The sequence below is a fragment of the Metopolophium dirhodum genome, chromosome 7 (assembly GCF_019925205.1).
Source record: "Metopolophium dirhodum isolate CAU chromosome 7, ASM1992520v1, whole genome shotgun sequence".
NCBI lineage: Eukaryota > Metazoa > Arthropoda > Insecta > Hemiptera > Aphididae > Metopolophium > Metopolophium dirhodum.
Genome location: NC_083566.1, coordinates 9,175,816 through 9,202,051, shown reverse-complemented (window position 1 = coordinate 9,202,051; position 26,236 = coordinate 9,175,816).

Genomic DNA, 26,236 nt, shown 5'->3' with positions numbered 1-26,236 from the left:
TGATAAGCTTGTAGCCCTGTTAAGTGATAAGTACATATACCTGACAAGTTTGTAAACCTGACAAATAACAAGGTTGTAGCCCTGACAATTTTGGTGCCCTGACAAATTACAAATGTGTAGCCCTGACAAGGTACAAAGTTTGCAACCGTGACAAGCTTGTAGCCCTGACAAGTTACAAAGTATGCAACCCTGACAAGTTTGGAGCCGTGACAAGTTTGTTGCCCTGACAAGTTACAGGCTTGTAGCCCCGACAAGTTTTATCCCTCGTAAGTTAGGTATGTAGCAATCTAACATCTGTCGAAAATAATGTTTATTAAACAAGTAAAACACAAATATTATTAAATAGCTTTAGAAATCGTATTTTGGTTTTTATCTACTTAAAAAAAACAGCTAGATAGGTGTGTTTTACTATACTTACTATTATTATTTTTAATGTGAGACATAATAAAAAAATTATAAAACACTTGTCAAGTTCTTGGTTACATATTGTAAGAATAAATAATAAAAATAAATTCATCAATTCGTGTGTTAAAATTACAGAGGGCGAACGCAATCGATAAAAGTTAATAAAAAGTAAAATGTCCTCAATCCTAATAAAGTGGCGGCCGATATTCAATTTTTATAATCCCACACATCCCATTTGGTCTACCAATATTTTATAAATCATGATTTATCTATTATTAAGAAATAAAATAGATTAAAGGTAGGCAAGTGGGGATACTGTAATGGATGGTGTTAAATTATTTAGTTAATTAGTCAAATTAATTAATTAATTAATTCAATGATATAAAAGGCGGGAAAGTGGATGTTGCTCTGCTGTACGGTAGGTTACAAGTGTGTCACTGTATAACGGATAGTATTAAATTTGAATTCAATGAAAATATTGTATACAAAAAACAATTTTGAGCGAAGACGATGAAACAGCCTACGACTGAGTATATTACTGAGTATATTTGATGATATTATTGTGAATAAAGTAATTTATTTATAAACCTATTTACGTGGAACGTTGTTTTAAATTTTGAATCCTTGGCTATAAATGTTGAAAATTTTATACATTTTTAACTACAAAATAATTATTAAATTTCAAGTTGATAAATTTTGTCGTAATTCGAACTTTAAATGCTTATAAAAAAAAATTGTGCCTATGCATTTTTAACATTTTTCAACTGTTATTGTGAAAATATATCAGGAGCTTTTCATTCAATTTTCACGCAGTTTTACCCAACACATTTCATTGACAATTATAGAAAATAAAAACAAAAAATATTGAAAATTGACAATGTCCGCAAACAGCTCAAAAAGAGTCGACATTTTATGGTGTATAGAAAATTAATATAATATAAACATTCAGTGCAATTGTCATCTATCTACGGTCATTTGTCTTAGAGTTACGCCAAAAAACAAAATCGATTTGGTCAAAAACTGATTTTGATAAAAATTCCCATTTTCCTTTAATTTTTATTATTCTCTATTAACATTTCACACATTGACGGAAATTTACCACTTTTTAAATTTCCAAAACCGGCCAATATAATTCACTTTTTTATTACTACTATGGCTCTATGGCAGTAATGAAATTATTACTGTTTTTAGTTTTAGCTGTTAAGTAGTGTGTACGTATACAATGCACATCGAAACTGCTATGTAACGCTATAGCCATGACAAATTAAATTAAATTTTCTACGACTAATATTGTTCAGTGTTCTGTGACGGCTCAACGCATTATGCATTACGTACTAATCAGCTGAACGGTGGTGATAAAATAAACGACAAATGAACGAATAGACCAAAAATTTAAAATAGACCAAACGCGTTGTCTCTGTCTTACAAATGTACAACATAGCAAAAAACTATTTTGAGCGGGATAGAACCATTCCCTAGGTATTTATATATTAGAGGATTGCCAAAATTCCACAACGCCTATGGAACAACTTTATCTGTGTCGTAGCGTTTTTATTATTTGGACAACATAAATAAAATTAAAGTTATCACTTTGAGAACATGAGGATTTTTTTCGTTGTTTTTTCATTTAATTACTAAAAATTATTGGTAAATGCTATAAAAAAAAAAAAAAAATAAAAACGCTACGACACGGATAAAGTTGTTTCCTATGCGTTGTGGAATAATTTTGGTAATTCTACTATAAATACAAAGGGAGTAAAGTGGTTGCGTGGAAAACAGTTTTTTGCTATATTGTACATTTGTAAGACGGAGACAACGCATACGGATATGACGTCCTCTTAAAATAGAACATTTATTATTAATTGATATAATTTGATATTTCCCTTGAAATATATCAGTGCCCCCAATATCTAGAGCAACGCAATGTGGCAGTTTAATGTACTCATATATTATAATTCGATATCATTGAAAATATTACTGCTGTAGCTGTAATGTCATAATTAGGGGCCGGAATTATATTCTTTTAAAATAGCCAAAATAAGATGCTAATATTCTCTTAAAAAATTGAAAATATTCTTCCAATATTCTTTAAAAATCATAATGAAATATGCAAAAAAAATGTTTTTTTATTAAAATATTCTCTTGAAATAAAAAAATTCATTTATATGCAAAATAATACAAAAAAAATTGATATAATTGAGTATATGATAAAAAGTAATATGCAAAAGTATATGATAAAAAATAATATGCAAAAAATAAGCAAAATTATACATGTTAAAAAAAAAATTGATTAAATTATATTAATAACAATAAGGTATTTTTAATTACGAAAATTTTTGAAAACAGTTAACAACTATATTTTGCTCCATGTGTTCTGGTGTCATATTTGTACGACGGTCTGTCGTGCTAAATGAACGTTCGACGTCAACTGAAGTCACGGGAGAATTTTGCAAATCAGTAATCATAGCCGGTGAAATATTGTCTATAAGTTGAACTTCATTATTTCCATTCAAAACTTAGCTACGTTTTTCATAATGATGAGCGCTTTATTTTTTTGTTGAATTTGATCAATTTTTATTTTTATTTTATTTCCATTTTCTCCGGGTATTTTTTGAAGTTGACCAATTGTAGTTTCAATTAGATTTATCGAATCAACAAGAGACACATTAGATTTTTCCAAGCTTTTGATGGATGTTACGAAAACAAAAAAATGGGCCTTAATAAATATTAGATCGTTTTCTATGGTTTCTATGTCAAAAACTCTTTTACATTTAAGTACTGACTGACTTATAAGTCTCTTATCTACTACAGAATATTACAGTACATTACAAATTAAGGCATGCTATATGATGGTTATAATACGTATATATAATGTATCAATATCATATCACTATTATCGGACACATAATTTATATTATTTATGCCACTGCAACAAAAAATATCGAATGTCTACACAAATTAATCGATATATTCTCAAATATTCTTTATTATACGAAATATTCTTTTTATATAAAGATTTCGAACCCCCGTCTGACTGCATAGCCTCAAAAAAAAAATATGCAAAAGAATATAATTCCGGTCCCTAGTCATAATATACCACGGTATAAACAACATATGGTATGATCGCAAAAGTCCAGATTTGGTCCAAGTCCACGCCACACGTCACCATTGCTTACCCGTATTATCATATTGTCATTAAATTATCATAACTGTACAGTACTCTACGTCGCGTGCTTACCGAAGTATCCGACCGTCAAAAAGTTACGATCGTACCTTGTTTTTATATCATGTAACATACAATTCTTCAATTTATTGTTGTTGCAGTTAAAGCCACCCTACATAACATTTTCATAATACTGCTATAGGAGTAGGTACTGTCTGTCAATGTTATTATTTAGGTAGCTATTTTTTAATGTCACATTATATTAGATGTGATTTTTTTTTCAAATTAACTAGCTGATCCCGTGCACTTCGTGGCCCGTAAAAAATGAGATTTCTATATGATTTAAATATTATATTATCATATTGGTTATGATGTAACTATGTATTTTTATACCTTGCCCGATAAATGTACCGATTCTGTATGACTCAAACTTTATTCAATTTGTTATTTAATATTAGGTAATACAATAATATTATATTATTATAATAATAATATTAGGTATTATAGCCCATGCTCTTATTATTGTGCCTTGTTGCGTACAGATTGTGTATTTTATTAATAAAGAAAAAAAAACAAATATTAGGTATGTACCTATATAGTGTTCAAAACTTAAACATTTTCATCGTTCATCTTGAATCTCTAAATACTTTTGCAAGCACCATACTTTATAAAATGTAATTTTTTTAAGACGCTTTCTTAGTGCACACTTACACGGTGGTACGAAAGTTCCGTGAGAGTTGCAAGACTCAAGCTATCATTATTTAGGCTCTACTTTGATCAGTCAGTGACACGTTCGATTATATTACATTAAAGCCAAACACACCATTGTGGTATCTCTCACATAACACCATTAGATAAGAATCGGTTAACCGTACCAGACTCATACTACCAAGACAAGTTAATGCTCCAGTCGTTGCAGAGACACAACTCACCCGGGCACTAACTCGGGGGGGGGGGGGGGGGGGGAAATCGTAAAACCGTCATATTATACAAATTACAGTAAGTTATATAGTGTGTACCAGTGTGTACACTGTACCTACTAATGAAATAAAACATATTTTATATCATAGAATAGCATGACATAAATGTAAACGTAAGCCTTTTACATTTTGTCATTATTAAGATAACCAGTTTACAAATATTCAGTGAATTGGTAGTCGACGCCCGACGGAATCGGTAAAAAAAGTTCGGTGGAGTTGATATGTAAAAAAGTTCGGCGGAGTTGTTACCTGCGCGGCGCAATCGATAAATTTTTTACAGGTAAAAAGGTAATTTAGGCGCAATCGATATACGCCCGCCCCTGAGCCTATGCCTGTATATGATGTAAGCTGATAATAATATAATATACTGCTTGCATAATTATCACAAGCTAATCTCACGGACAACGCCGGTCGGGATGGCTGTAAATTAAGATAGGTATATTATATCATCTGCACTTAAAAAGACATTGTTTCCACAACGTTTTACACCCAAAAGGAGTTGAATGATCACAAAAACCTAGCAACAGCAAAGCATATATGCGCATCAGCTTGTAATTACTAATGATGAAAAATTATAAATAATCAATACATACCAAAAAATAAAAAATAAAAATGTAAGTTTGTGATAATGTTGTATCTTAGGTTAGTTTCCTTCGACGTTTAAATTTATTTGCTAATACTTTTGCCATTAATTTACATCTATTTGGTTGTCCAAATTATTTTGGTTTTCATTTTGGAAGTTCTAATTTGTACTATTAATTTGTATTATCTGCATTTTTATAGGCCTAGAAGATAAGACGTACACAAAGTTTTATTTATTATATTAGGTATATATACCGTTAGATGTGTTAAATTATATTAATAATAAACAGGATTTTATGCTCACCTTACGTGACTTAAAGAAATTGTGATATCACATATTATATATTTATGGAAAATGAGTTTTATGTATTATATTAATAATAGGTACCGTTGATCGAAGCAAATTTTGATGAAGGTGTACGTAACAGGAAGGTACCTAGGTACATAAATAAAAATTGTCAAGACAGCAGAGATGGCCGCAGTGTTCAATAGCAATCGCGTGAATATTTTATAAAGTGTAGTGTAAACTTACACAATAGACTAAAGGTACGTCATCGTAAATCTATTCTTTTCTCCCCGACCAATAAAGTTTTACCTTTTTTTGAGAGACATGTGAAACATTATTAAAAATTATAAATATTGCATCATATATCGCATTATGTTAATGGTGACCAAAGTTGATGGTTATAGGTACCTACTTATTTATGACATATGTCATTTCATATTTAAGAAAAACACTTTAAGAGTAGTGTAGCCCTGTAGTGTAAGTATAATAATATAAGTTAAAACTTATAGGTACTTGAAAGTAGTATGTATTATTATGTAATATAATATATGTGTGTTGTCAAACGAGGAGTAAAAACGATTTTGAAGAACATATTTTGTCAGTTTTTTTTTGTGGACAAGAAAATATGAGAATAGGCATCTCCTTTTCAGGTACCTAGGTAATAAATATTTTGTTTATAAATAGTAATATGGAACTGTGAAACTGTATAGACATAGGTATTTTATGTACCTATGTGTTTAATAGAAATACAATTTAACTACAAAAACCTAACCCAACTACTTACCTAACCTTGGCCTTAAAAGTATGTTGCCCTGACAAAAAAGTGCAGAGCCCTGACAATTAACACGCTTGTAGCCCTGACAAATTACAAGGTGTGCAGCCGTGACGAGTTGCCCTGACAAAATACAAATGTGTAGCCCTGACAAGTTACAAAGTATACACACCTGACAATTTTGTAGCCCCGACAAGCTTGTAGCCCTGACAAGTTACAAAAGTATGCAGCCCTGACAACTTTGTTGACATGACAAATTACAAATGTGTAGCCCTGACAAGCTTGTAGCCCTGACAAATTACAAATGTGTAGACCTGACAAGTTTGGTGCCCTGACAAGGTACAAAAGTATGCAGCCGTGACAAGTTTGGAGCCCTGACAATTTTGTTGCCCAGACAAATTACAAAATGTGTAGCCGTGACAAGTTTGGAGCCCTGACAAGTTATAAGTAAATATACCTGACAAGTATGTTAACCTGACAAATAACAAGCTTGTAGCCCTAACCAGTTTGTCGCCCTGACGAATTACAAAATGTGTAGCCCTGACAAGTGCATAGCCCTTAAAAGCTTGTAACCCCGACAAGTTTTATCCTTCGCAAGGTAGATGTGTAACCTTGCCAAATGTGTTGCCCTGAGAAGTTAATTGCCCCGACAAATTATATCATGCGGCCCTGATAAGTTACAAATGTGTAGCCCTTATATGGACATAGCCCTTACAAGCTTGTAGCCCTGACAAGTTTGTTGCCCTGACGAATTACAATAATGTAGCCCTGACAAGTTTGTTGCCCTGACAAATTACAAATGTGTAGACCTGACAAGTTTGGTGCCCTGACAAGGTACAAAAGTATGCAACCGTGACAAGCTTGTAGCCCTGACAAGTTACAAAGTATGCAACCGTGACAAGTTTGGAGCCCTGACACTTTGTTGTCCTGACAAATTACAAAATGTGTAGCCGTGACAAGTTTGGAGCCCTGACAAGTTATAAGTAAATATACCTGACAAGTATGTTAACCTGACAAATAACAAGCTTGTAGCCCTAACAAGTTTGTCGCCCTGACGAATTACAAGCATGTAGACCTGACAAGGTACAAAGTATGCAACTCCGACAAATTATAACCTTATAACCATCACAAGTTATGTGCAGCCCTGACAAGTGACGAGCAATGTTGGCCTTACAAGTATTTAGCCTAAACAAGTAAGTGCATAGCCCCGACAAGTTTTATCCCAAGCAAGTTACAGGTGTAGCCCTGACAAGTTAGTTGCCCTGACAAAAAAGTGCAGAGCCCTGACAAGTAACATGCTTGTAGCCCTGACGTATTAGAAGGTTGTAGCCCTGACATTTTTGTAGCCCTGACAATCTTGTAGCCCTGACAAGTTACAAAGTATACAACCGTGAAAAGTTTGTTGCCCTGACAAGTTTGTTGCCCTGACAAGTTTGTTGCCCTGACGAATTACAATGATGTAGCCCTGACAAGTTTGTTGCCGGAAAAATTACAAATGTGTAGCCCTGCCAAATTACAAAGTATGCATCCCTGTCAATCTTGTAGCCCTGACAAGTTACAAAAGTATGCAGCCCTGACAACCTTGTAGCCCTGACAAGTTACAAAGTATATAACCGTGAAAAGTTTAGAGCCCTGACAATTTTGTTGCCCTGACAAATTACAAAACGTGTAGACCTGACAAGTTTGGTGCCCTGACAAGGTACAAAGTATGCAGCTCCGACAAATTATAACCTTATAACCCTCACAAGTTATGTGTAGCAAGTTCATGTGTAGCCCTGACATGTGACGAGCAATGTTGGCCTTACAAGTATTTAGCCTTAACATGTAAGTGCATAGCCCCGACAAGTTTTATCCCTAGAAAGTTACAAGTGTAGCCCTGACAAGTTAGTTGCCCTGACAAAGTATATCATGCAGCCCTGAAAAGTTACAAATGTGTAGCCCTGACAAGCTTGTAGCCCTGACAAGTTATAAGGAAATAGACCTGACGAGTTTGTTAACCTGAGAAATTACAAGCTTGTGGCCCTGATAAGTTTCACCCCTAGCAAATTAGATATGAAGCCCTGACATGTTAATTGCCCCAACAAATTATATCACGAGGCCCTGATAAGTAACAAATATGTAGTCCTGACATGTACATAGTCCTAACAAGTGTGTAAACCTGACAAGTAACAAGGTTGTTGCCCTGACAAGTATGTAGCCCTTACAAGTTTGTTAATCTGACAAGTAACAAGGTTGTTGCCCTGACAAGTATGTTGCCCTTACAAGTTTGTTAACCTGACAAATAACAAGTTTGTAGCCATGACAATTTTTATCCGTTGCAAGTTAGATATATAGCCCTGACATGTGTATATCCCTTATAAGCTTGTAGCCCTGACAAGTTACAAATTTGTAGCCTGACAATTTTGTTGCCCTTATAAGCTTGTAGCCCTTACAAATTACAAATGTGTTGCCCTGACAAGTATGCAGCCGTGACAAGTTACAAAGTATGCAACCCTGACAAGTTTGGAGCCCTGACAAGTTTGGTGCCCTGACGAATTACAATAATGTAGCCCTGACAAGTTTGTGTCCCTGACAAATTACAAACGTGTAGACCTGACAAGTTTGGTGCCCTGACAAGGTACAAAAGTATGCAACCGTGACAAGCTTGTAGCCCTGACAAGTTACAAAGTATGCAACCGTGACAAGTTTGGAGCCCTGACAAATTACAAAATGTGTAGCCGTGACAAGCTTGTAGCCCTAACAAGTTTGTCGCCCTGACGAATTACAAGCATGTAGACCTGACAAGGTACAAAGTATGCAACTCCGACGAATTATAACCTTATAACCATCTTAAGTTATGTGCAGCCCTGACAAGTGACGAGCAATGTTGGCCTTACAAGTATTTAGCCTAAACAAGTAAGTGCATAGCCCCGACAAGTTTTATCCCAAGCAAGTTACAGGTGTAGCCCTGACAAGTTAGTTGCCCTGACAAAAAAGTGCAGAGCCCTGACAAGTAACATGCTTGTAGCCCTGACGTATTAGAAGGTTGTAGCCCTGACATTTTTGTAGCCCTGACAATCTTGTAGCCCTGAATATTTACAAAGTATACAACCGTGAAAAGTTTGTTGCCCTGACAAGTTTGTTGCCCTGACAAGTTTGTTGCCGGAAAAATTACAAATGTGTAGCCCTGCCAAATTACAAAGTATGCATCCCTGTCAATCTTGTAGCCCTGACAAGTTACAAAAGTATACAGCCCTGACAACCTTGTAGCCCTGACAAGTTACAAAGTATATAACCGTGAAAAGTTTAGAGCCCTGACAATTTTGTTAACCTGACAAATAACAAGTTTGTAGCCATGACAATTTTTATCCGTTGCAAGTTAGATATATAGCCCTGACATGTGTATATCCCTTATAAGCTTGTAGCCCTGACAAGTTACAAATTTGTAGCCTGACAATTTTGTTGCCCTGACAAGCTTGTAGCCCTTACAAATTACAAATGTGTTGCCCTGACAAGTATGCAGCCGTGACAAGTTACAAAGTATGCAACCCTGACAAGTTTGGAGCCCTGACAAGTTTGGTGCCCTGACGAATTACAATAATGTAGCCCTGACAAGTTTGTGTCCCTGACAAATTACAAACGTGTAGACCTGACAAGTTTGGTGCCCTGACAAGGTACAAAAGTATGCAACCGTGACAAGCTTGTAGCCCTGACAAGTTACAAAGTATGCAACCGTGACAAGTTTGGAGCCCTGACAAATTACAAAATGTGTAGCCGTGACAAGCTTGTAGCCCTAACAAGTTTGTCGCCCTGACGAATTACAAGCATGTAGACCTGACAAGGTACAAAGTATGCAACTCCGACGAATTATAACCTTATAACCATCTTAAGTTATGTGCAGCCCTGACAAGTGACGAGCAATGTTGGCCTTACAAGTATTTAGCCTAAACAAGTAAGTGCATAGCCCCGACAAGTTTTATCCCAAGCAAGTTACAGGTGTAGCCCTGACAAGTTAGTTGCCCTGACAAAAAAGTGCAGAGCCCTGACAAGTAACATGCTTGTAGCCCTGACGTATTAGAAGGTTGTAGCCCTGACATTTTTGTAGCCCTGACAATCTTGTAGCCCTGAATATTTACAAAGTATACAACCGTGAAAAGTTTGTTGCCCTGACAAGTTTGTTGCCCTGACAAGTTTGTTGCCGGAAAAATTACAAATGTGTAGCCCTGCCAAATTACAAAGTATGCATCCCTGTCAATCTTGTAGCCCTGACAAGTTACAAAAGTATACAGCCCTGACAACCTTGTAGCCCTGACAAGTTACAAAGTATATAACCGTGAAAAGTTTAGAGCCCTGACAATTTTGTTGCCCTGACAAATTACAAAATGTGTAGACCTGACAAGTTTGGTGCCCTGACAAGGTACAAAGTATGCAGCTCCGACAAATTATAACCTTATAACCCTCACAAGTTATGTGTAGCAAGTTCATGTGTAGCCCTGACATGTGACGAGCAATGTTGGCCTTACAAGTATTTAGCCTTAACATGTAAGTGCATAGCCCCGACAAGTTTTATCCCTAGAAAGTTACAAGTGTAGCCCTGACAAGTTAGTTGCCCTGACAAAGTATATCATGCAGCCCTGAAAAGTTACAAATGTGTAGCCCTGACAAGCTTGTAGCCCTGACAAGTTATAAGGAAATAGACCTGACGAGTTTGTTAACCTGAGAAATAACAAGCTTGTGGCCCTGATAAGTTTCACCCCTAGCAAATTAGATGTGAAGCCCTGACATGTTAATTGCCCCGACAAATTATATCACGAGGCCCTGATAAGTAACAAATATGTAGTCCTGACATGTACATAGTCCTAACAAGTGTGTAAACCTGACAAGTAACAAGTTTGTAGCCATGACAATTTTTATCCTTCGCAAGGTAGATGTGTATTCTTGCCAAGTATGTTGCCCTGAGAAGTTAATTGCCCCGACAAATTATATCATGCGGCCCTGATAAGTTACAAATGTGTTGCCCTGATATGGACATAGCCCTTACAAGCTTGTAGCCCTGACAAGTTTGTTGCCCTGACAAATTACAATAATGTGGCCCTGACAAGTTTGGTGCCCTGACAAATTACAAATAATGTAGCCCTGACAAATTTGGTGCCCTGTCAAATGATAAGCTTGTAGCCCTGTTAAGTGATAAGTACATATACCTGACAAGTTTGTAAACCTGACAAATAACAAGGTTGTAGCCCTGACAATTTTGGTGCCCTGACAAATTACAAATGTGTAGCCCTGACAAGGTACAAAGTTTGCAACCGTGACAAGCTTGTAGCCCTGACAAGTTACAAAGTATGCAACCCTGACAAGTTTGGAGCCGTGACAAGTTTGTTGCCCTGACAAGTTACAGGCTTGTAGCCCCGACAAGTTTTATCCCTCGTAAGTTAGGTATGTAGCAATCTAACATCTGTCGAAAATAATGTTTATTAAACAAGTAAAACACAAATATTATTAAATAGCTTTAGAAATCGTATTTTGGTTTTTATCTACTTAAAAAAAACAGCTAGATAGGTGTGTTTTACTATACTTACTATTATTATTTTTAATGTGAGACATAATAAAAAAATTATAAAACACTTGTCAAGTTCTTGGTTACATATTGTAAGAATAAATAATAAAAATAAATTCATCAATTCGTGTGTTAAAATTACAGAGGGCGAAAGCAATCGATAAAAGTTAATAAAAAGTAAAATGTCCTCAATCCTAATAAAGTGGCGGCCGATATTCAATTTTTATAATCCCACACATCCCATTTGGTCTACCAATATTTTATAAATCATGATTTATCTATTATTAAGAAATAAAATAGATTAAAGGTAGGCAAGTGGGGATACTGTAATGGATGGTGTTAAATTATTTAGTTAATTAGTCAAATTAATTAATTAATTAATTCAATGATATAAAAGGCGGGAAAGTGGATGTTGCTCTGCTGTACGGTAGGTTACAAGTGTGTCACTGTATAACGGATAGTATTAAATTTGAATTCAATGAAAATATTGTATACAAAAAACAATTTTGAGCGAAGACGATGAAACAGCCTACGACTGAGTATATTACTGAGTATATTTGATGATATTATTGTGAATAAAGTAATTTATTTATAAACCTATTTACGTGGAACGTTGTTTTAAATTTTGAATCCTTGGCTATAAATGTTGAAAATTTTATACATTTTTAACTACAAAATAATTATTAAATTTCAAGTTGATAAATTTTGTCGTAATTCGAACTTTAAATGCTTATAAAAAAAAATTGTGCCTATGCATTTTTAACATTTTTCAACTGTTATTGTGAAAATATATCAGGAGCTTTTCATTCAATTTTCACGCAGTTTTACCCAACACATTTCATTGACAATTATAGAAAATAAAAACAAAAAATATTGAAAATTGACAATGTCCGCAAACAGCTCAAAAAGAGTCGACATTTTATGGTGTATAGAAAATTAATATAATATAAACATTCAGTGCAATTGTCATCTATCTACGGTCATTTGTCTTAGAGTTACGCCAAAAAACAAAATCGATTTGGTCAAAAACTGATTTTGATAAAAATTCCCATTTTCCTTTAATTTTTATTATTCTCTATTAACATTTCACACATTGACGGAAATTTACCACTTTTTAAATTTCCAAAACCGGCCAATATAATTCACTTTTTTATTACTACTATGGCTCTATGGCAGTAATGAAATTATTACTGTTTTTAGTTTTAGCTGTTAAGTAGTGTGTACGTATACAATGCACATCGAAACTGCTATGTAACGCTATAGCCATGACAAATTAAATTAAATTTTCTACGACTAATATTGTTCAGTGTTCTGTGACGGCTCAACGCATTATGCATTACGTACTAATCAGCTGAACGGTGGTGATAAAATAAACGACAAATGAACGAATAGACCAAAAATTTAAAATAGACCAAACGCGTTGTCTCTGTCTTACAAATGTACAACATAGCAAAAAACTATTTTGAGCGGGATAGAACCATTCCCTAGGTATTTATATATTAGAGGATTGCCAAAATTCCACAACGCCTATGGAACAACTTTATCTGTGTCGTAGCGTTTTTATTATTTGGACAACATAAATAAAATTAAAGTTATCACTTTGAGAACATGAGGATTTTTTTCGTTGTTTTTTCATTTAATTACTAAAAATTATTGGTAAATGCTATAAAAAAAAAAAAAAATAAAAACGCTACGACACGGATAAAGTTGTTTCCTATGCGTTGTGGAATAATTTTGGTAATTCTACTATGAATACAAAGGGAGTAAAGTGGTTGCGTGGAAAACAGTTTTTTGCTATATTGTACATTTGTAAGACGGAGACAACGCATACGGATATGACGTCCTCTTAAAATAGAACATTTATTATTAATTGATATAATTTGATATTTCCCTTGAAATATATCAGTGCCCCCAATATCTAGAGCAACGCAATGTGGCAGTTTAATGTACTCATATATTATAATTCGATATCATTGAAAATATTACTGCTGTAGCTGTAATGTCATAATTAGGGGCCGGAATTATATTCTTTTAAAATAGCCAAAATAAGATGCTAATATTCTCTTAAAAAATTGAAAATATTCTTCCAATATTCTTTAAAAATCATAATGAAATATGCAAAAAAAATGTTTTTTTATTAAAATATTCTCTTGAAATAAAAAAATTCATTTATATGCAAAATAATACAAAAAAAATTGATATAATTGAGTATATGATAAAAAGTAATATGCAAAAGTATATGATAAAAAATAATATGCAAAAAATAAGCAAAATTATACATGTTAAAAAAAAAATTGATTAAATTATATTAATAACAATAAGGTATTTTTAATTACGAAAATTTTTGAAAACAGTTAACAACTATATTTTGCTCCATGTGTTCTGGTGTCATATTTGTACGACGGTCTGTCGTGCTAAATGAACGTTCGACGTCAACTGAAGTCACGGGAGAATTTTGCAAATCAGTAATCATAGCCGGTGAAATATTGTCTATAAGTTGAACTTCATTATTTCCATTCAAAACTTAGCTACGTTTTTCATAATGATGAGCGCTTTATTTTTTTGTTGAATTTGATCAATTTTTATTTTTATTTTATTTCCATTTTCTCCGGGTATTTTTTGAAGTTGACCAATTGTAGTTTCAATTAGATTTATCGAATCAACAAGAGACACATTAGATTTTTCCAAGCTTTTGATGGATGTTACGAAAACAAAAAAATGGGCCTTAATAAATATTAGATCGTTTTCTATGGTTTCTATGTCAAAAACTCTTTTACATTTAAGTACTGACTGACTTATAAGTCTCTTATCTACTACAGAATATTACAGTACATTACAAATTAAGGCATGCTATATGATGGTTATAATACGTATATATAATGTATCAATATCATATCACTATTATCGGACACATAATTTATATTATTTATGCCACTGCAACAAAAAATATCGAATGTCTACACAAATTAATCGATATATTCTCAAATATTCTTTATTATACGAAATATTCTTTTTATATAAAGATTTCGAACCCCCGTCTGACTGCATAGCCTCAAAAAAAAAATATGCAAAAGAATATAATTCCGGTCCCTAGTCATAATATACCACGGTATAAACAACATATGGTATGATCGCAAAAGTCCAGATTTGGTCCAAGTCCACGCCACACGTCACCATTGCTTACCCGTATTATCATATTGTCATTAAATTATCATAACTGTACAGTACTCTACGTCGCGTGCTTACCGAAGTATCCGACCGTCAAAAAGTTACGATCGTACCTTGTTTTTATATCATGTAACATACAATTCTTCAATTTATTGTTGTTGCAGTTAAAGCCACCCTACATAACATTTTCATAATACTGCTATAGGAGTAGGTACTGTCTGTCAATGTTATTATTTAGGTAGCTATTTTTTAATGTCACATTATATTAGATGTGATTTTTTTTTCAAATTAACTAGCTGATCCCGTGCACTTCGTGGCCCGTAAAAAATGAGATTTCTATATGATTTAAATATTATATTATCATATTGGTTATGATGTAACTATGTATTTTTATACCTTGCCCGATAAATGTACCGATTCTGTATGACTCAAACTTTATTCAATTTGTTATTTAATATTAGGTAATACAATAATATTATATTATTATAATAATAATATTAGGTATTATAGCCCATGCTCTTATTATTGTGCCTTGTTGCGTACAGATTGTGTATTTTATTAATAAAGAAAAAAAAACAAATATTAGGTATGTACCTATATAGTGTTCAAAACTTAAACATTTTCATCGTTCATCTTGAATCTCTAAATACTTTTGCAAGCACCATACTTTATAAAATGTAATTTTTTTAAGACGCTTTCTTAGTGCACACTTACACGGTGGTACGAAAGTTCCGTGAGAGTTGCAAGACTCAAGCTATCATTATTTAGGCTCTACTTTGATCAGTCAGTGACACGTTCGATTATATTACATTAAAGCCAAACACACCATTGTGGTATCTCTCACATAACACCATTAGATAAGAATCGGTTAACCGTACCAGACTCATACTACCAAGACAAGTTAATGCTCCAGTCGTTGCAGAGACACAACTCACCCGGGCACTAACTCGGGGGGGGGGGGGGAAATCGTAAAACCGTCATATTATACAAATTACAGTAAGTTATATAGTGTGTACCAGTGTGTACACTGTACCTACTAATGAAATAAAACATATTTTATATCATAGAATAGCATGACATAAATGTAAACGTAAGCCTTTTACATTTTGTCATTATTAAGATAACCAGTTTACAAATATTCAGTGAATTGGTAGTCGACGCCCGACGGAATCGGTAAAAAAAGTTCGGTGGAGTTGATATGTAAAAAAGTTCGGCGGAGTTGTTACCTGCGCGGCGCAATCGATAAATTTTTTACAGGTAAAAAGGTAATTTAGGCGCAATCGATATACGCCCGCCCCTGAGCCTATGCCTGTATATGATGTAAGCTGATAATAATATAATATACTGCTTGCATAATTATCACAAGCTAATCTCACGGACAACGCCGGTCGGGATGGCTGTAAATTAAGATAGGTATATTATATCATCTGCACTTAAAAAGACATTGTTTCCACAACGTTTTACACCCAAAAGGAGTTGAATGATCACAAAAACCTAGCAACAGCAAAGCATATATGCGCATCAGCTTGTAATTACTAATGATGAAAAATTATAAATAATCAATACATACCAAAAAATAAAAAATAAAAATGTAAGTTTGTGATAATGTTGTATCTTAGGTTAGTTTCCTTCGACGTTTAAATTTATTTGCTAATACTTTTGCCATTAATTTACATCTATTTGGTTGTCCAAATTATTTTGGTTTTCATTTTGGAAGTTCTAATTTGTACTATTAATTTGTATTATCTGCATTTTTATAGGCCTAGAAGATAAGACGTACACAAAGTTTTATTTATTATATTAGGTATATATACCGTTAGATGTGTTAAATTATATTAATAATAAACAGGATTTTATGCTCACCTTACGTGACTTAAAGAAATTGTGATATCACATATTATATATTTATGGAAAATGAGTTTTATGTATTATATTAATAATAGGTACCGTTGATCGAAGCAAATTTTGATGAAGGTGTACGTAACAGGAAGGTACCTAGGTACATAAATAAAAATTGTCAAGACAGCAGAGATGGCCGCAGTGTTCAATAGCAATCGCGTGAATATTTTATAAAGTGTAGTGTAAACTTACACAATAGATTAAAGGTACGTCATCGTAAATCTATTCTTTTCTCCCCGACCAATAAAGTTTTACCTTTTTTTGAGAGACATGTGAAACATTATTAAAAATTATAAATATTGCATCATATATCGCATTATGTTAATGGTGACCAAAGTTGATGGTTATAGGTACCTACTTATTTATGACATATGTCATTTCATATTTAAGAAAAACACTTTAAGAGTAGTGTAGCCCTGTAGTGTAAGTATAATAATATAAGTTAAAACTTATAGGTACTTGAAAGTAGTATGTATTATTATGTAATATAATATATGTGTGTTGTCAAACGAGGAGTAAAAACGATTTTGAAGAACATATTTTGTCAGTTTTTTTTTGTGGACAAGAAAATATGAGAATAGGCATCTCCTTTTCAGGTACCTAGGTAATAAATATTTTGTTTATAAATAGTAATATGGAACTGTGAAACTGTATAGACATAGGTATTTTATGTACCTATGTGTTTAATAGAAATACAATTTAACTACAAAAACCTAACCCAACTACTTACCTAACCTTGGCCTTAAAAGTATGTTGCCCTGACAAAAAAGTGCAGAGCCCTGACAATTAACACGCTTGTAGCCCTGACAAATTACAAGGTGTGCAGCCGTGACGAGTTGCCCTGACAAAATACAAATGTGTAGCCCTGACAAGTTACAAAGTATACACACCTGACAATTTTGTAGCCCCGACAAGCTTGTAGCCCTGACAAGTTACAAAAGTATGCAGCCCTGACAACTTTGTTGACATGACAAATTACAAATGTGTAGCCCTGACAAGCTTGTAGCCCTGACAAATTACAAATGTGTAGACCTGACAAGTTTGGTGCCCTGACAAGGTACAAAAGTATGCAGCCGTGACAAGTTTGGAGCCCTGACAATTTTGTTGCCCAGACAAATTACAAAATGTGTAGCCGTGACAAGTTTGGAGCCCTGACAAGTTATAAGTAAATATACCTGACAAGTATGTTAACCTGACAAATAACAAGCTTGTAGCCCTAACCAGTTTGTCGCCCTGACGAATTACAAAATGTGTAGCCCTGACAAGTGCATAGCCCTTAAAAGCTTGTAACCCCGACAAGTTTTATCCTTCGCAAGGTAGATGTGTAACCTTGCCAAATGTGTTGCCCTGAGAAGTTAATTGCCCCGACAAATTATATCATGCGGCCCTGATAAGTTACAAATGTGTAGCCCTTATATGGACATAGCCCTTACAAGCTTGTAGCCCTGACAAGTTTGTTGCCCTGACGAATTACAATAATGTAGCCCTGACAAGTTTGTTGCCCTGACAAATTACAAATGTGTAGACCTGACAAGTTTGGTGCCCTGACAAGGTACAAAAGTATGCAACCGTGACAAGCTTGTAGCCCTGACAAGTTACAAAGTATGCAACCGTGACAAGTTTGGAGCCCTGACACTTTGTTGTCCTGACAAATTACAAAATGTGTAGCCGTGACAAGTTTTGAGCCCTGACAAGTTATAAGTAAATATACCTGACAAGTATGTTAACCTGACAAATAACAAGCTTGTAGCCCTAACAAGTTTGTCGCCCTGACGAATTACAAGCATGTAGACCTGACAAGGTACAAAGTATGCAACTCCGACAAATTATAACCTTATAACCATCACAAGTTATGTGCAGCCCTGACAAGTGACGAGCAATGTTGGCCTTACAAGTATTTAGCCTAAACAAGTAAGTGCATAGCCCCGACAAGTTTTATCCCAAGCAAGTTACAGGTGTAGCCCTGACAAGTTAGTTGCCCTGACAAAAAAGTGCAGAGCCCTGACAAGTAACATGCTTGTAGCCCTGACGTATTAGAAGGTTGTAGCCCTGACATTTTTGTAGCCCTGACAATCTTGTAGCCCTGACAAGTTACAAAGTATACAACCGTGAAAAGTTTGTTGCCCTGACAAGTTTGTTGCCCTGACAAGTTTGTTGCCCTGACGAATTACAATGATGTAGCCCTGACAAGTTTGTTGCCGGAAAAATTACAAATGTGTAGCCCTGCCAAATTACAAAGTATGCATCCCTGTCAATCTTGTAGCCCTGACAAGTTACAAAAGTATGCAGCCCTAACAACCTTGTAGCCCTGACAAGTTACAAAGTATATAACCGTGAAAAGTTTAGAGCCCTGACAATTTTGTTGCCCTGACAAATTACAAAACGTGTAGACCTGACAAGTTTGGTGCCCTGACAAGGTACAAAGTATGCAGCTCCGACAAATTATAACCTTATAACCCTCACAAGTTATGTGTAGCAAGTTCATGTGTAGCCCTGACATGTGACGAGCAATGTTGGCCTTACAAGTATTTAGCCTTAACATGTAAGTGCATAGCCCCGACAAGTTTTATCCCTAGAAAGTTACAAGTGTAGCCCTGACAAGTTAGTTGCCCTGACAAAGTATATCATGCAGCCCTGAAAAGTTACAAATGTGTAGCCCTGACAAGCTTGTAGCCCTGACAAGTTATAAGGAAATAGACCTGACGAGTTTGTTAACCTGAGAAATTACAAGCTTGTGGCCCTGATAAGTTTCACCCCTAGCAAATTAGATATGAAGCCCTGACATGTTAATTGCCCCAACAAATTATATCACGAGGCCCTGATAAGTAACAAATATGTAGTCCTGACATGTACATAGTCCTAACAAGTGTGTAAACCTGACAAGTAACAAGGTTGTTGCCCTGACAAGTATGTAGCCCTTACAAGTTTGTTAATCTGACAAGTAACAAGGTTGTTGCCCTGACAAGTATGTAGCCCTTACAAGTTTGTTAATCTGACAAGTAACAAGGTTGTTGCCCTGACAAGTATGTTGCCCTTACAAGTTTGTTAACCTGACAAATAACAAGTTTGTAGCCATGACAATTTTTATCCGTTGCAAGTTAGATATATAGCCCTGACATGTGTATATCCCTTATAAGCTTGTAGCCCTGACAAGTTACAAATTTGTAGCCTGACAATTTTGTTGCCCTGACAAGCTTGTAGCCCTTACAAATTACAAATGTGTTGCCCTGACAAGTATGCAGCCGTGACAAGTTACAAAGTATGCAACCCTGACAAGTTTGGAGCCCTGACAAGTTTGGTGCCCTGACGAATTACAATAATGTAGCCCTGACAAGTTTGTGTCCCTGACAAATTACAAACGTGTAGACCTGACAAGTTTGGTGCCCTGACAAGGTACAAAAGTATGCAACCGTGACAAGCTTGTAGCCCTGACAAGTTACAAAGTATGCAACCGTGACAAGTTTGGAGCCCTGACAAATTACAAAATGTGTAGCCGTGACAAGCTTGTAGCCCTAACAAGTTTGTCGCCCTGACGAATTACAAGCATGTAGACCTGACAAGGTACAAAGTATGCAACTCCGACGAATTATAACCTTATAACCATCTTAAGTTATGTGCAGCCCTGACAAGTGACGAGCAATGTTGGCCTTACAAGTATTTAGCCTAAACAAGTAAGTGCATAGCCCCGACAAGTTTTATCCCAAGCAAGTTACAGGTGTAGCCCTGACAAGTTAGTTGCCCTGACAAAAAAGTGCAGAGCCCTGACAAGTAACATGCTTGTAGCCCTGACGTATTAGAAGGTTGTAGCCCTGACATTTTTGTAGCCCTGACAATCTTGTAGCCCTGAATATTTACAAAGTATACAACCGTGAAAAGTTTGTTGCCCTGACAAGTTTGTTGCCCTGACAAGTTTGTTGCCGGAAAAATTACAAATGTGTAGCCCTGCCAAATTACAAAGTATGCATCCCTGTCAATCTTGTAGCCCTGACAAGTTACAAAAGTATACAGCCCTGACAACCTTGTAGCCCTGACAAGTTACAAAGTATATAACCGTGAAAAGTTTAGAGCCCTGACAATTTTGTTAACCTGACAAATAACAAGTTTGTAGCCATGACAATTTTTATCCGTTGCAAGTTAGATATATAGCCCTGACATGTGTATATCCCTTATAAGCTTGTAGCCCTGACAAGTTACAAATTTGTAGCCTGACAATTTTGTTGCCCTGACAAGCTTGTAGCCCTTACAAATTACAAATGTGTTGCCCTGACAAGTATGCAGCCGTGACAAGTTACAAAGTATGCAACCCTGACAAGTTTGGAGCCCTGACAAGTTTGGTGCCCTGACGAATTACAATAATGTAGCCCTGACAAGTTTGTGTCCCTGACAAATTACAAACGTGTAGACCTGACAAGTTTGGTGCCCTGACAAGGTACAAAAGTATGCAACCGTGACAAGCTTGTAGCCCTGACAAGTTACAAAGTATGCAACCGTGACAAGTTTGGAGCCCTGACAAATTACAAAATGTGTAGCCGTGACAAGCTTGTAGCCCTAACAAGTTTGTCGCCCTGACGAATTACAAGCATGTAGACCTGACAAGGTACAAAGTATGCAACTCCGACGAATTATAACCTTATAACCATCTTAAGTTATGTGCAGCCCTGACAAGTGACGAGCAATGTTGGCCTTACAAGTATTTAGCCTAAACAAGTAAGTGCATAGCCCCGACAAGTTTTATCCCAAGCAAGTTACAGGTGTAGCCCTGACAAGTTAGTTGCCCTGACAAAAAAGTGCAGAGCCCTGACAAGTAACATGCTTGTAGCCCTGACGTATTAGAAGGTTGTAGCCCTGACATTTTTGTAGCCCTGACAATCTTGTAGCCCTGAATATTTACAAAGTATACAACCGTGAAAAGTTTGTTGCCCTGACAAGTTTGTTGCCCTGACAAGTTTGTTGCCGGAAAAATTACAAATGTGTAGCCCTGCCAAATTACAAAGTATGCATCCCTGTCAATCTTGTAGCCCTGACAAGTTACAAAAGTATACAGCCCTGACAACCTTGTAGCCCTGACAAGTTACAAAGTATATAACCGTGAAAAGTTTAGAGCCCTGACAATTTTGTTAACCTGACAAATAACAAGTTTGTAGCCATGACAATTTTTATCCGTTGCAAGTTAGATATATAGCCCTGACATGTGTATATCCCTTATAAGCTTGTAGCCCTGACAAGTTACAAATTTGTAGCCTGACAATTTTGTTGCCCTGACAAGCTTGTAGCCCTTACAAATTACAAATGTGTTGCCCTGACAAGTATGCAGCCGTGACAAGTTACAAAGTATGCAACCCTGACAAGTTTGGAGCCCTGACAAGTTTGGTGCCCTGACGAATTACAATAATGTAGCCCTGACAAGTTTGTGTCCCTGACAAATTACAAACGTGTAGACCTGACAAGTTTGGTGCCCTGACAAGGTACAAAAGTATGCAACCGTGACAAGCTTGTAGCCCTGACAAGTTACAAAGTATGCAACCGTGACAAGTTTGGAGCCCTGACAAATTACAAAATGTGTAGCCGTGACAAGCTTGTAGCCCTAACAAGTTTGTCGCCCTGACGAATTACAAGCATGTAGACCTGACAAGGTACAAAGTATGCAACTCCGACGAATTATAACCTTATAACCATCTTAAGTTATGTGCAGCCCTGACAAGTGACGAGCAATGTTGGCCTTACAAGTATTTAGCCTAAACAAGTAAGTGCATAGCCCCGACAAGTTTTATCCCAAGCAAGTTACAGGTGTAGCCCTGACAAGTTAGTTGCCCTGACAAAAAAGTGCAGAGCCCTGACAAGTAACATGCTTGTAGCCCTGACGTATTAGAAGGTTGTAGCCCTGACATTTTTGTAGCCCTGACAATCTTGTAGCCCTGAATATTTACAAAGTATACAACCGTGAAAAGTTTGTTGCCCTGACAAGTTTGTTGCCCTGACAAGTTTGTTGCCGGAAAAATTACAAATGTGTAGCCCTGCCAAATTACAAAGTATGCATCCCTGTCAATCTTGTAGCCCTGACAAGTTACAAAAGTATACAGCCCTGACAACCTTGTAGCCCTGACAAGTTACAAAGTATATAACCGTGAAAAGTTTAGAGCCCTGACAATTTTGTTAACCTGACAAATAACAAGTTTGTAGCCATGACAATTTTTATCCGTTGCAAGTTAGATATATAGCCCTGACATGTGTATATCCCTTATAAGCTTGTAGCCCTGACAAGTTACAAATTTGTAGCCTGACAATTTTGTTGCCCTGACAAGCTTGTAGCCCTTACAAATTACAAATGTGTTGCCCTGACAAGTATGCAGCCGTGACAAGTTACAAAGTATGCAACCCTGACAAGTTTGGAGCCCTGACAAGTTTGGTGCCCTGACGAATTACAATAATGTAGCCCTGACAAGTTTGTGTCCCTGACAAATTACAAACGTGTAGACCTGACAAGTTTGGTGCCCTGACAAGGTACAAAAGTATGCAACCGTGACAAGCTTGTAGCCCTGACAAGTTACAAAGTATGCAACCGTGACAAGTTTGGAGCCCTGACAAATTACAAAATGTGTAGCCGTGACAAGCTTGTAGCCCTAACAAGTTTGTCGCCCTGACGAATTACAAGCATGTAGACCTGACAAGGTACAAAGTATGCAACTCCGACGAATTATAACCTTATAACCATCTTAAGTTATGTGCAGCCCTGACAAGTGACGAGCAATGTTGGCCTTACAAGTATTTAGCCTAAACAAGTAAGTGCATAGCCCCGACAAGTTTTATCCCAAGCAAGTTACAGGTGTAGCCCTGACAAGTTAGTTGCCCTGACAAAAAAGTGCAGAGCCCTGACAAGTAACATGCTTGTAGCCCTGACGTATTAGAAGGTTGTAGCCCTGACATTTTTGTAGCCCTGACAATCTTGTAGCCCTGAATATTTACAAAGTATACAACCGTGAAAAGTTTGTTGCCCTGACAAGTTTGTTGCCCTGACAAGTTTGTTGCCGGAAAAATTACAAATGTGTAGCCCTGCCAAATTACAAAGTATGCATCCCTGTCAATCTTGTAGCCCTGACAAGTTACAAAAGTATACAGCCCTGACAACCTTGTAGCCCTGACAAGTTACAAAGTATATAACCGTGAAAAGTTTAGAGCCCTGACAATTTTGTTGCCCTGACAAATTACAAAATGTGTAGACCTGACAAGTTTGGTGCCCTGACAAGGTACAAAGTATGCAGCTCCGACAAATTATAACCTTATAACCCTCACAAGTTATGTGTAGCAAGTTCATGTGTAGCCCTGACATGTGACGAGCAATGTTGGCCTTACAAGTATTTAGCCTTAACATGTAAGTGCATAGCCCCGACAAGTTTTATCCCTAGAAAGTTACAAGTGTAGCCCTGACAAGTTAGTTGCCCTGACAAAGTATATCATGCAGCCCTGAAAAGTTACAAATGTGTAGCCCTGACAAGCTTGTAGCCCTGACAAGTTATAAGGAAATAGACCTGACGAGTTTGTTAACCTGAGAAATAACAAGCTTGTGGCCCTGATAAGTTTCACCCCTAGCAAATTAGATGTGAAGCCCTGACATGTTAATTGCCCCGACAAATTATATCACGAGGCCCTGATAAGTAACAAATATGTAGTCCTGACATGTACATAGTCCTAACAAGTGTGTAAACCTGACAAGTAACAAGTTTGTAGCCATGACAATTTTTATCCTTCGCAAGGTAGATGTGTATTCTTGCCAAGTATGTTGCCCTGAGAAGTTAATTGCCCCGACAAATTATATCATGCGGCCCTGATAAGTTACAAATGTGTTGCCCTGATATGGACATAGCCCTTACAAGCTTGTAGCCCTGACAAGTTTGTTGCCCTGACAAATTACAATAATGTGGCCCTGACAAGTTTGGTGCCCTGACAAATTACAAATAATGTAGCCCTGACAAATTTGGTGCCCTGTCAAATGATAAGCTTGTAGCCCTGTTAAGTGATAAGTACATATACCTGACAAGTTTGTAAACCTGACAAATAACAAGGTTGTAGCCCTGACAATTTTGGTGCCCTGACAAATTACAAATGTGTAGCCCTGACAAGGTACAAAGTTTGCAACCGTGACAAGCTTGTAGCCCTGACAAGTTACAAAGTATGCAACCCTGACAAGTTTGGAGCCGTGACAAGTTTGTTGCCCTGACAAGTTACAGGCTTGTAGCCCCGACAAGTTTTATCCCTCGTAAGTTAGGTATGTAGCAATCTAACATCTGTCGAAAATAATGTTTATTAAACAAGTAAAACACAAATATTATTAAATAGCTTTAGAAATCGTATTTTGGTTTTTATCTACTTAAAAAAAACAGCTAGATAGGTGTGTTTTACTATACTTACTATTATTATTTTTAATGTGAGACATAATAAAAAAATTATAAAACACTTGTCAAGTTCTTGGTTACATATTGTAAGAATAAATAATAAAAATAAATTCATCAATTCGTGTGTTAAAATTACAGAGGGCGAACGCAATCGATAAAAGTTAATAAAAAGTAAAATGTCCTCAATCCTAATAAAGTGGCGGCCGATATTCAATTTTTATAATCCCACACATCCCATTTGGTCTACCAATATTTTATAAATCATGATTTATCTATTATTAAGAAATAAAATAGATTAAAGGTAGGCAAGTGGGGATACTGTAATGGATGGTGTTAAATTATTTAGTTAATTAGTCAAATTAATTAATTAATTAATTCAATGATATAAAAGGCGGGAAAGTGGATGTTGCTCTGCTGTACGGTAGGTTACAAGTGTGTCACTGTATAACGGATAGTATTAAATTTGAATTCAATGAAAATATTGTATACAAAAAACAATTTTGAGCGAAGACGATGAAACAGCCTACGACTGAGTATATTACTGAGTATATTTGATGATATTATTGTGAATAAAGTAATTTATTTATAAACCTATTTACGTGGAACGTTGTTTTAAATTTTGAATCCTTGGCTATAAATGTTGAAAATTTTATACATTTTTAACTACAAAATAATTATTAAATTTCAAGTTGATAAATTTTGTCGTAATTCGAACTTTAAATGCTTATAAAAAAAAATTGTGCCTATGCATTTTTAACATTTTTCAACTGTTATTGTGAAAATATATCAGGAGCTTTTCATTCAATTTTCACGCAGTTTTACCCAACACATTTCATTGACAATTATAGAAAATAAAAACAAAAAATATTGAAAATTGACAATGTCCGCAAACAGCTCAAAAAGAGTCGACATTTTATGGTGTATAGAAAATTAATATAATATAAACATTCAGTGCAATTGTCATCTATCTACGGTCATTTGTCTTAGAGTTACGCCAAAAAACAAAATCGATTTGGTCAAAAACTGATTTTGATAAAAATTTCCCATTTTCCTTT